Source organism: Rhinopithecus roxellana, chromosome 21 (assembly GCF_007565055.1).
Source record: "Rhinopithecus roxellana isolate Shanxi Qingling chromosome 21, ASM756505v1, whole genome shotgun sequence".
Classification (NCBI taxonomy): domain Eukaryota; kingdom Metazoa; phylum Chordata; class Mammalia; order Primates; family Cercopithecidae; genus Rhinopithecus; species Rhinopithecus roxellana.
Window position 1 is genome coordinate 74,735,023 of NC_044569.1, and position 12,438 is coordinate 74,747,460.

General features: G+C 37.8%; 1 protein-coding gene across 1 annotated transcript in view; it reads right to left on the reverse strand.

Annotated features, from left to right (window-relative positions):
• The window catches only part of CDH2 (cadherin 2), a 222,683-nt gene that overhangs the window by 209,084 nt on the left and 1,161 nt on the right, over positions 1-12,438 (reverse strand). The window lies entirely within an intron of this gene.

Sequence of the window (12,438 nt, forward strand, 5' to 3'; positions counted from 1 at the left end):
TTGCCTCAGCTTCCCAGTCTGCCGAGTAGCTGGGACTGCAGGCGCCCACCACCATGCCCAGCTAATTTTTCTGTATTTTTAGTAGAGACGGGGTTTCACTGTGTTAGCCAGGATGTTCTCGATCTCCTGACCTCGTGATCTGCCCGCCTCGGCCTCCCAAAGTGCTGGGATTACAGTTGTCAGCCACCGCGCCCAGCTGTCTCCTCTCTATATATTTAAAGAATATATACATAGATGATAAAACTACAAAGGAAAGCAATGAATAAATGTTAGAAAAATCCAGACAGCAGTTATCTCTGGGAGGAGAGAGGGGAATGGATGCAGTACTCTGGGGATGTCCAAGGTAGTAGGAATATTCTGTTTTCTTAACCAGGTGGTAGTTATACGGATGTACTTTATATGCTTTAATTGTCCTTTAAATTGTACGCATATGCTTTATAGACTCCTCTATCATATCACACTTCACAATAAAAAGTTATTTTTAAAAAGTGATCTTCATATATATATACATAAAAAATACAAATGGATGTCAATCTGCTTTCATATTTTTTCTGCCTATATTCAAATACGTATCAAACCTAGAAACACAGGCCCTGACATGAGGCTACTTGCATTTAAACCCCAGCTCCAACATTTAACAAAACAACCTTGCACAGCTCAGATAACCGTGCCATGCTTTGGTATCCTAATATGTAAATTGCGTATATTGGGGAGGAATTTAATGGGTTAACACATGTAAAGTGCTTTGTATCGTGTCTGGTACATAGTAATTACTAAAATAATGAAAAGCTATTATTAGGATAGAAAGATACTAAGTTAAAGGCAACATTTCCTGCATCTAATCATCAATAAACCATCGGCATCTATGAGAACAATGAATCCACCTTCCCTGTTTTCCCAGATGCTGTGCTGGCATCAACCAATACGGTACCATTACACTCAACCCTCTCCTCTACCGGCTTGTCATCATCATGTAAAAGCATTCAGAGGCTAAGTAACTTTGATTCTAGCCTAGTCTCAAAACATACACAAACACACACACACACACACGTGCGCACACATGGATCCTTACTAGCATATGAAAAAATTAAATTACAGAAGCAAGAGACAGATCTAGGAGGAGACACCAGAAAAGCTCCTATCTGATATACCTGTTGTTTCCAAATCAAATCACTGGCAGAATCAACACTCTACATACACTAATTCCTTTCCCTAATTATAAAGACAGTGGAATTGTATCAGCCTAGATAACATCTGTTAAAATTTAAGGAGGATTGTTAAAATATTTGCCCTTCAATTGTGGTTTCCAAGTGTGGTTGATGGAACACTGCTAGTAGGTAGTCCCTGCAGAGCTATAATTTATCTGGTTGTCACACTGAACATAGAACAAAGTCTTGCATGCATTAAGTGCTCAAACTTATTTAAACAATTACATTACCCATTGATTGTGTTTGTGTAAAACAATGGTAATGACCAGGTCCCCAAATCTTCAAATAAATATACAACATCTTGCTCACTATATGAAAGCACTTCTCTTTCTATTATTATTACTATTATTAGAGACACAGTCTTCCTCTGTTGCCCAGGCTGGAGTGCAGTGGTGTGATCACAGCTTACTGTAACCTTGAACTACTAACTCAAGTGATCCTCCTGCCTCAGCCTCTGGAGTCGCTGGGACTATAGGTGTGCACTACCATACCCAGCTAGTTATTTTTTGTAGAGAGGGAGGTCTCACTATATTGCCCAGGTTGTTCTCAACGTCCTGGGGTCAACCTATCCTCTGGCCTCAGCCTCCCAAAGTGCTGGAATTACAACTGTGAGCCACCACACTCAGCCTGAAAGCACTTTTCTAAGTGATTTATATATGCGCGCACACACACACACACCCCCATTTATTCTTCATAACAACCTTATGATAGATAGTATTTATTACCCCATTTTACAGATGGGCATACTGAGACAGAAATATCAAATGTGTTGTCCAAGTCAACACAAAAAACAAGTGTCAGAGCCAGGGAACCAATGCAAATCTGACTCGAGTTCCCAATCTTAACCACTATGTCACACTGCTTCTTCAGGCTACTAAGTCAGTGTAACGTAAGAGAAAAAACAGAAAAAGATTTAGAAATCCACAGAAATGATGTACTTGGTAAAAGAAGCATTTCAGTTCAGAAAAGCAGAAACTTTAACAAATGCTAAATGTATTATTGTGTGTATATCTATCACCATGTATACAAAATCTAGGCAAAAAAAAATAAAGCAAGACCTCCTTCCACAAAACACATAGAAAAGTAAATTTCAGATAAGTAAAATATCTATATGTGAAAACACAAACAGATAAATAGTATCTGACATAGTATGAGGTTTGAGGAAGCTGTCTTCGGAAATGGACAGGTCTCAATTTATATGACTGCTTACCGACCAAAGAGGAGTATTTCAGACACACTCACATATATATGTATGTCTGTATTTTAATTATGAAGAACCAAGATTCAAGAAAATAAGGAATCACAATCTTGACAGTATCTATTATATATATATAAATACTTAAAGTAACCTTTCAAATGCTTTATTTTCTACCCTAAAATGTTATAAGCAATCTGCAAAATAATCCACTGTTATCTACATTTGAGTATACCGCTATCTCCCTTTAAAACACAGCTTCATCAAGAAGACCTCAAATAAAGGGAAGGATCATAAACCAAATCATGAATTTAACTCGGTTTCATTTACAAGGTACTTAATTCTAAATCAACTTGTAAATTAAATCAATGGTTATAATATTCTCCCCAAATGTTCTTATCTGTCCAACAGTAAAGATAGCACTGTGAATAAGACGTAATGCCCTCAAACACAAACACTGTATGTACACAATTACTTTTATGGTAGAAAACCAATGTGTGGAGGCAAAAGCAAGTGAAATACAAATTACCTATCAATAAGCTAAGGCCACACCAAGAGCACAATCTTTAAATTATGGTAAAATTAAGTCCACAAGTGTAAGAAGATAAATAAATTAGAGAAGCTTTGAAGCCAACAAATCCTTGGTGGGCAATTACCTATGGAATTTGATTCCTTAAGTCTTCATCATTATGCGTGGAATCCTCTACCAGCAATCTAGAGCTATTAAACCATTACAAACAGAAAAGGCCTCCAGAAAGATAGATCCTGGGACAAATGTGGGCAACCTGCATCCCTCCTGGCAGACTCTCAGATCTTTAAAAAAGATACACAAACATAAAAAAAGGTAAATGGAACCCAGATACACACAGTGTGTGGAATTAGAAACCCCTCAATGTAACCTTTCCAAAATTAAAAACAAAAAACAAACTGGGTAAAAGCCTTGCTGAAAACTGGGTCACTAGTAAGCTCAGAGAACGCATTAAGAAACATGGCTGAAAAGATTAGAGTCTGTTAACACCTAAATCTTCTGATTAAAAACTTCAGGTCAAAAAGATAATTTAGTTCTTTGTCTCCACTCTCCTTCTAATAAAAGGAAGGACAAGAGAGACTACAACTTAACAGAATTCTAAATGTCTTTGGCATCTGGCTGAAGTGATATTGCCAAACTACCAGAACTATGGCAAAAGACATTGTAAGAAAACTCACAAAAGGTATCTTTAGTGGCTTGACACCATAAATGTGCAAGTGGCCTTTAGCTGCAAAAAACGATTAATCTTTCCATTTTAAACCAATTTTCAACCTCCTTACCTCCAATATATTTCTATAGTGTCCATAAGTCTTTCGTAGTTTTGTGATAATTACGAATACATATGATATAAATATGAGAAAGATTCTGCATACTGAGTGGAAGATGCCAGACACAAAAGAGAATATGGTTTCATAAAGTATAAATAAGCAAAAAAATCATGCTGTTGGTAGTCAAATAGTTACTATTGAAGGATGTTAAAATTGGAAGGGGGTACTGGTAAAATTCTGTCTTGATTCAGTGGTGATTAACTAGTATGTTCCATTTAGAAACATTTAGCAGGCTGTCCACTTCTATGCACAATTTTCTGTATGCATTTGACACTTCCACAAAGTAAACATATATGTGTGTATTTATACATATTTAATCTTAATTTTTAGCTCCCTAAAATATCGTATCAGGAAGCAGGATATTAGAACCCAGTCGTGGAGGTGTTGACACCAAACAGACTTTACCAAGAGAGTGGGTGCCAAAGGCTAATATTTTCACTGCAAAAACAGACTTTTCTTTATTTACTCAACCTGAGAGCCATAAAGAATGAACTTCAGACTTTGAATGTCTGTGTTAACCAATTAAGACAACAAAAGGAAAAATAATAACAAAGTGGTCACAGTTTCTAGTTTATTAAAGATTTATGTTAAGCGGGGGTGGGGCGATTATATCCCCTTTAAACTTAGTACATGTATTTTTTTAGTCCTTAATTTCAAGTTCCACTTAATAGTTTCCCAACAAACAGACATTTCATGCAAGATTACAGTCAAGCCAAGTGTATCTACCCACCAACAACAGGTCAAGTTACAAGTAAAATAGTTCTAGGTTTTTCCCAGCAGCAAACAAATCAGTATCTGTACTCACTCTACAGAATATTCACTGAAACTTGTCTGTAGGGGGTCATTTTGAGATATGGACATGTACATTAAAATACGGCAAATAACTTTATCATAGTGTGAGAAAAAGTAATGCAAAGTTCAAATATGGAAAATGTTCGAACATTAAACATTAAAACTTCTCAAAAATTGGTGGTGGAATATCTTGCATATACTTTCACACTGAAGAATACGGAAAAAAAGAGTTTCAAAAAAAATGTGTAGTCTGTGGCCTGAGAGTTTATAGGCTTTCAGAAAGTATTTTATGTTTCAAGATTCATATATTATTTTGAAGTACTTACCAGCATATTATTTGTTGATCAAAACAATTAGAAGAACTTTTAAAAACTGATTGTGAATGCTTCTAAAATGTTTTCTCTCTCCTAGAGACCATATGAAAAATGAATGAAAATCTTAACCAAGCATTATGTTTTGGCTTCAGATGCCAAAAGAAAGTAAAATATTTAAAGCCAAGGTTAAACAGAGAGTGTAATTCAAAAGTTAATTATTTAAAGAAAAAAAATAAAGTAAGTAGAGAGAAACTCTTCTTTATTGTGATATTCATTCTCTGGGTATTATACAAAAAGGGCTGCAGTCTGATAAAGAGAGAAACCCGTATGCTTCGTAGTCAAGCCCAACTTGAATATAACAAACATGGTTTTATTCTGGATTCTCATCATGTTCAAAATGTTTGAGTTCCAGTTTTATCATCTCTAAAATGAGAACAAAACCACCTATCTCATAGTTATAGAAACAATGAACTGAAACATAATAGTTTCCTTCCCTGAAATTAAAAATACTTAATTTCTGCGGTTTAATACTACCAGACATTGGATTGAAACACTCTTTAAAGAGGCAGCAAATACCTAGTTTCAAGGGTTCTCTCTGCTGTATTTGCTCTAATGAGTTCTATGAATGACCTACTGACAATTACCAAATATAAAATAAATTGGAAATGTCTTAAAACTCCAGATGTGGGAAAAAACTAAAAGGACAATCCTTACAACCCTTAATGAAAGCAGTAACATCAAAGTCCGATAGTGCAACAGAAGAAAGTTAAGAGTCATTTTTACATTTTTAGTACCAGTGATTTCTGGAATAATAGAAACTCCAAACTATGCACCTGTTAATTTACTTTTTAAAACTAATTATTTACTCCACCCAAACATTAAATAACATATCAGAATGGAAAGAAAATCTGGGCATAGATGTTTTAAATTATAATGGCCAATTAATGTTTTTAATTACATAAAAATCAATATTAAAATTAAAACTACAACATATGCGAGTATGTAAGTACACTATCTAATTTTTAAATTATAGGTAGGTATATTTTATGAAAGAAAATCTAAGAACAGACCATGGATCAAACATCTCTCCATTATAATTGCCCTATCGTATTTATAATAGTAACTCTTTTTAAATAGCTCAAGCTGCTTTAAAGCATTATACAACTAATTCTCCCAATGCTACTTTGAAAAACCCAAGTTAAACTGCTTCCTTAATCAAGGCAGTGGGTACACTAGAACTCTGATTCCTATACTAAATGTTCTTCTCTCTCTCCAGTTCCTGATACTAGTAAGGTCTACTTTCAATTACACTTCCACCATTGGAACAGATGAAAAGTTAAACATTCAATCAGTCAGGAGAATGTGAAATATTACCATGGTTTACCTAACTAGGATAATATCTCAGGCACTGAGAACTCAGCACAAAGTGGTTACTCCAAGATGTCAGCATGGAAACTTACCCATTATTAAGCTATCAATTAATTCAGCCAATCTTCCTCTGGATCTACTTACAGCTCAGGCTGCTATAGGTTGTTCTAAACCTAACTTGGATTGTCCTAGTGTTAGTTTAGGTTATCTTCATTCTTAATTCTACTGTTTGATTGTATATTCCTCAGTTGTAGCTTATAGTGTGGTCTGTGTCAAATTAACCCTCATTCAGAAGCCTGAAATCCCCATTTATTTTGGTTGTCCTTCTCCGCAGCTTTTTTTTTTTTGAGATGGAGTCTCGCTCTGTTGCCCAGGACGGAGTGCAGTCGCGTGATCTCGGCTCACTGCAAGCTCCACTTCCCGGGTTCAAGTGATTCTCATGCCTCAGCTTTCCAAGTACCTGGGACTACAGGCATCCGCCATCACGCCTGGTTAATTTTTTGTATTTTTAGTAGAGACTGGGTTTCACCGTGTTAGGCAGGATGGTCTCAATCTCCTAACCTCGTGATCCATCCGCCTTGGCCTCCCCAAAGTGCTGGGATTACAGGCATGAGCAACCGCGCCTGGTCCTCTGTAGCTTTTTTAGGTGCATGACTATTTCCAAAACATGAGGTGGCTTAAGAATCGCTTTCTTGAACCTGAACTAGTAGAAAATGTTTTGTTCCCTACAGCATAAGTTATTAAATTTAGCTTCACATTATGCCATAATTTATTAAATCATTTCTTACTCATGGACTTTTAGAGATCAAATAATCCAATCTTTTGTAATCATAAGCAATACTTCAATGAATATCTTCATATATGTATCTATACCATGTGTTTGTCATAAATACATGCATACCTATACAAAAAAAAAAAAAACTAGAGGAGGCCAGGAGCAGTGGCTCATGCCTGTAATCCCAGCACTTTGGGAGACAGAGGCAGGCGGATTACCTGAGGTCAGGAGTTCGAGACCAGCCTTGCCAACATGGTGAAACCTCATCTCTACTAACATACAAAAATTAGCTGGGTGTGGTGGCACATGTAATCCCAGCTACATGGGAGGCTGAGGCAGGAGAACTGATTGAGCCTGACACATGGAGGATGTAGTGAGCCAAGACTGTGCCACTGCACTCCAGTCTGACAGAGCGAGACTGTCTTAAAAAAAAAAAGCTACAGGAGAACTTGACAAAGGGCCATATTTTTAATGCTGACCCACTTATACTTTTAATGTTGACCCCATCACTCAATTCAATGGCTCTCCTGAAGGCTATCTTCTCTCAAAGAAACATGAGCTCATAAAACTAATAAAATAAATAATTTTTAGTCTCAGTAATATTACACTTACCTTCCATTAAGCCTAAACCCCTCCCCAAAACCGTTTACTTTTACTAGCAAAGGTAGCACAGCCAATGAAGAAAATTTTAAGTTTAAAATTCAGGCATATAAAAAATACAGATGACTTTAAACCTATCACTTATGATAAACTATAGTTAATAAATCTTCAAAACTCACACTCTATCACTCCAAGTATCTGAAAATTCTTATATTTTAGGCTGAAAAAAAGCCTTTCCACAACCTTCAAAAAGGAGATGTGTTTGAGATATTTTTTGAGTAGCCCCAGAAATCATGCAACTGTAGTCTCTTAGAGATCAACGAAGCCAACTAGGCCCAAGATTTTACTGTTGAGGAAAATGAGGTCTCAGGAGTTTAAGAGAGTAGACTACATCTGGACGAGATCAGAATCCCATGCTTCCTTCCCTTGACACTAGCTCTTGCCCTTGACACTACACAAGAGGGCATTCACTTGCACAGATCAATTATACTGTTGGTGCCTAAACCACCTTTCATGACATAAAGTAATCAATCAATTATTGATTGATACTTCATATCAGACTCTACTCAGTTTTGCAGGAGACTCGTATGTATATAGCAGTCCTCAACATACATTTGGGGTGTGTGTGTGTGTGTGTGTGTGCATGTGTGTGTATGCAATCCAAGGACTTGAGTGCTGTAAGTACAGTTGGAAGCAAACAACGAAGTGCACTGAGTACCAAAGAGTGAGTAACAAGGAATAAAAATTTAAGCAGAAATTAATCTAAATTTTCCTTAGACTCTATTGTAACATAAATCATAATCTTTAAATCTACGTCTGTCAAAAAGTCTCATGTAGCTTGTGAATTCACCTTGTTCTGCCTACTTTAGACTCATCACTTCATATATGCAGAAGATATAGCTCTTACTAAAACATTAATCTGTATATACCTCTTCCTTGGCATGGATAGGGTTGTTTAATTAAAACTTACATGTATTTAGTTAAATACAAAGACTAGCATCTGCTCAAATTAACTGACGTCTTTTTCTGAAAAATTAAAATGAAATTTTAGTAGGGAAAAAACAGAAATGTGAGACATAGTGATTTGTTGGTACCAATTATGTTTCAACTTAAAACTCTTAACCCAACTTGAAAATACTTAGGTTCTAGCAAGGATACTGCTGTCAGAGGGAAATACTTATTCAGATGATTATCCAAATTTAAAAATCTATCACGTTTTTAAGTGGCTGACAAAATCCACCACCAAATCCAAGCAGTGCCTAAACTTGATTACTTTTTTGTATCTCAGCCAAAAGAACAAACCTGAATGTTAACCTGGGAAAAATGGTAGTGTATATACAAACACTACACTTCTTAAATAACAGCTCTGATTTTTAAGAATCATTCTTGTAACTTCTTAATATCCCCTTGAAAACAAGATGGGGATTTCAATCACTTAGGATTAAAAAAAAAAAAAAAAAAAAAAAAAACAGGATTTAAAGCGAGATTAACTGTTGCTTTAAGTCTTGACATTTCCCTATTAATAACCCTAAAGCTTAATGAAGCACAGATTTAAGAATTGAAATTTTTAATGAAAAAGAAAATTAAGGACAGTTTGCTGCTCTATACTATCATGAAAATAATCTGCTCCAGAAAGACTTTAGACTCTACATGTAAAAATCAAGACATATCTAAAAAGTATTTCCTCATAAAATCTCAGTCTGAACTTTTAGAAGGTTAGGGCAGACTTTGATGAAAGTATAAAACTCAGAAAGTATCTAAGGCTTAGTATATAGTGTTTTAAAAACAAGTAAGGACATACAAAATACTGTTTTTCAAATTACACCTAGTATGTTTGCAACCTATTACCTATTAGTAATGACCGCCATGCCTCAAGTTAAGAAAAGCACAGAAATACACATAACTTTGTCTAGTAAGTAAAATAAACTGAACACCAACTAAGTTAACTCTTATTTTCACAAGAACTCATGTTTCAAAGTACATGAAAATCAAATACATACTGAGAATAAACACGCTTTACACTTAAGATGACTGCTGAATCCTTGCCACATTCTAGAACAAAGCTGCTTCTTTTTATGTATGCTTCATATGTTGAATATTAATCTCTTTAAAATCTGTACCTAATAGGTGAAAAACACATAAGGTTTATGCATCTTTTTTCCAAGGTCCTCACACAGGGTTGAAACCAGGATCTATGTGTTAAGTCTTAGAACTCTGAATTTCTATGAACATTAAAATACTGTCCTAGATGCCCCATAACCCATACAAACGTATTTAAATTAGAACATAGGGGTTATGCAATTAAGATGTGAACCAGAAAAACAACACAGGTTTCTAATATATTAATTAACTAGGTCAATGGTAAAAGCAACATTAATTTTTTTTCTTAACCATAAACTTATGTAAGAATTTGAAAGTCACTTGTATTATTTAAAGGGAAAGCTGGTTATAACTTTGTGATATAATATTTTATCTTTTTATCAGGTAGGCTGAATGCTCAAATTCGGATTTTTTAATGTAAAAAACGCTAATATCTTAAAAAGAGAAAGACTAAAGAAAATATTGACGTTGAACATCATAATATGCAAAATTGACTAGAATTATGTAAATCTATGTAACAGACTAATAATTTCTCAAAGTAAAATAACGTAGACACTTCAGTTAACAATTAAAGGCACAGAGTCCTATGAATATTTAGCTTGTATTAAAAAAAAAAGGCTGCTCCATATCTGCACTAATAACCTATGCATTCTCTTTTCTGAAACTATGGGCTGCTTAGTCTGTAATTTAAAAAAGAAAAAAAAAACCCTAGATTGCTAACAGCAGCTGACTGCAGAGCAGCCACTTTCACCTTGGAGATAGAGCTTTGTTGTTCTGGCGTGTAAAGCAGACCATTAGCACAAAGTCATTTCTAATCTCAGTTGTACAATCCACATGGTGCACTTAACCCTAAAACTCATGTGGCATAAACTGCTCTGCTTCCACTCCTAATGACCTTTCAAATCATTCAGCGTTACTGCTTGACTTGTACTCATGAATTAGAGGACTGCCAAATAACTTGATGACAAAGTTAATATTTCTCCTTTCCTGAAGGTTTAAAAAAATCAACATTCGTATAGAAGAAACTGAGAAAGAACGTACAACGGAAAAGAAAAGCACATTATTTAACGCTTATAAACGGTATTTTTAGAAATGCTTAAGAAAAAAATGACAGAAAATTCACACCTGACTTCAAGGCAGATGACTAAAACAGAAAACGAGACTGCTCCACTTGTAACACACACAGATTTCCCACAGTATTCATGACCAACAAATGTCTCTTCGTGTCCTAACTTCACTGAACAGTATTCAATTAAAACTCACTTTTAGATGAAAAAGTTTGTGAAAATAAACATCTGCTGCTGGATTTACACTGAGGATTTACTATCTGTAAATAAGACGACCCAATACTGTCCAAATATTCACGTTTTTAAAGATTTTAAAAAAATGTATCACATCTCCTTCGTAAAAAAAAAAAAAAAAAATCTTAATACAGGAGTCTTAAGTTTGTCTTGCCTTCCTTTTAACTTCAAACACTTTAAAAGCAGGACTTTTTTCCTTCTTCCTTCTTCAGCCTAACCTCTTTAATAAACCCAATTTTTAAAGAAGAAACAATAAACGAAGTGACACGAGGTGAAAGAATGAGGAGTGTGCGCTGGGAGAATAAAGGGCGGTTTTATAACAGGAGGTACTTTTGTTAGCAAGTGACTGGCAGGTCTCCTCCCCCAAGTTAGAAGGAATTCCATCCACTCTCCAAAACTGCAAAGGCCAAAAATGTCTAGTCTAATAGTTCTGAAATCCCCGAGACAGGAGAGAGCCCAGTGGGGGATGGCGAGTGGGGGAAGGGGAGAAAGACCGGTAGGAGACTAAAGAACAAAAGAAGAAATCCAAGAAAGGGGAAAGGAACGCGGAGACCCTGGCGGTCTGGGAGGCAGGGGTGGGGAGAGACAGAAAGTGAGAGAGCACGACCCCGGGAGGAGAGCGTGGAGAAGGGCAGGGCCAGGCGTGCCGCACCATGGCGCACCATGGACAGGGCTCCGCGCGGTGGCCCACACCCGTCTAGGAGGTGGCGGGAGAAAGCGCGAGAGACTGCGGGCGCCAGCCCCGTCCCGTCCCCGCCCCAGCAGCACTCACCCCCCCGGCGGGCCGGAGCGCACCTGGCCCTGACCCGTGAAGACCACGGAGCAGGGCAATCCACACCACCTGTCTCCACCCCCGGAGCAGACACTTCCGAGCTGCGTCCGCACTTTTCGGGGCTGCCAGCTGGCAGTAGACCACCCCTCCCCCTGCCCCGAGGGCGATACCACGGGGCCCCTCCGCGGACTTTCCTGCCCCGCGGCGAGGGCGGGCACACCCCTTTCTCGCAGCCTTCTAGGGACCCCACGGCAGGCGGAGACTGACTTGGGACCAGGGCACTGCGCCCGCCCAGCTAGAGGGTCCCGGCCGAAGCTGTGCGAAGTGGCCTCCAGGCCTGGGCTGGCTGGTCAGGAGGAGCCTAGGGGCATCCTCGGGTTGGAGGCGGCGGAAAGTTGGGCAGCCGCTGGGCTGGGAACCCGCGGAGCGCAGCGGCGAGGGAACCTGCGCCCGGACTGGAGCAGGTGCTTCCTGCAGCGGAGGAGCCTCTTAGTAGAGATTAAATGAAAAGGCTCGCTGGCGCTCTCCCGAGGGTATGAAAAGTACGGAAGGCTCCCGGCGAAGGCGCCCCCGGGGCGCGTGTAAGGCACAGGCAGCCGGACAGATAGAGAGAGGAGCAGCCGCGTAACGGAACTTCTCGCCCGAGGGGGAAAATAG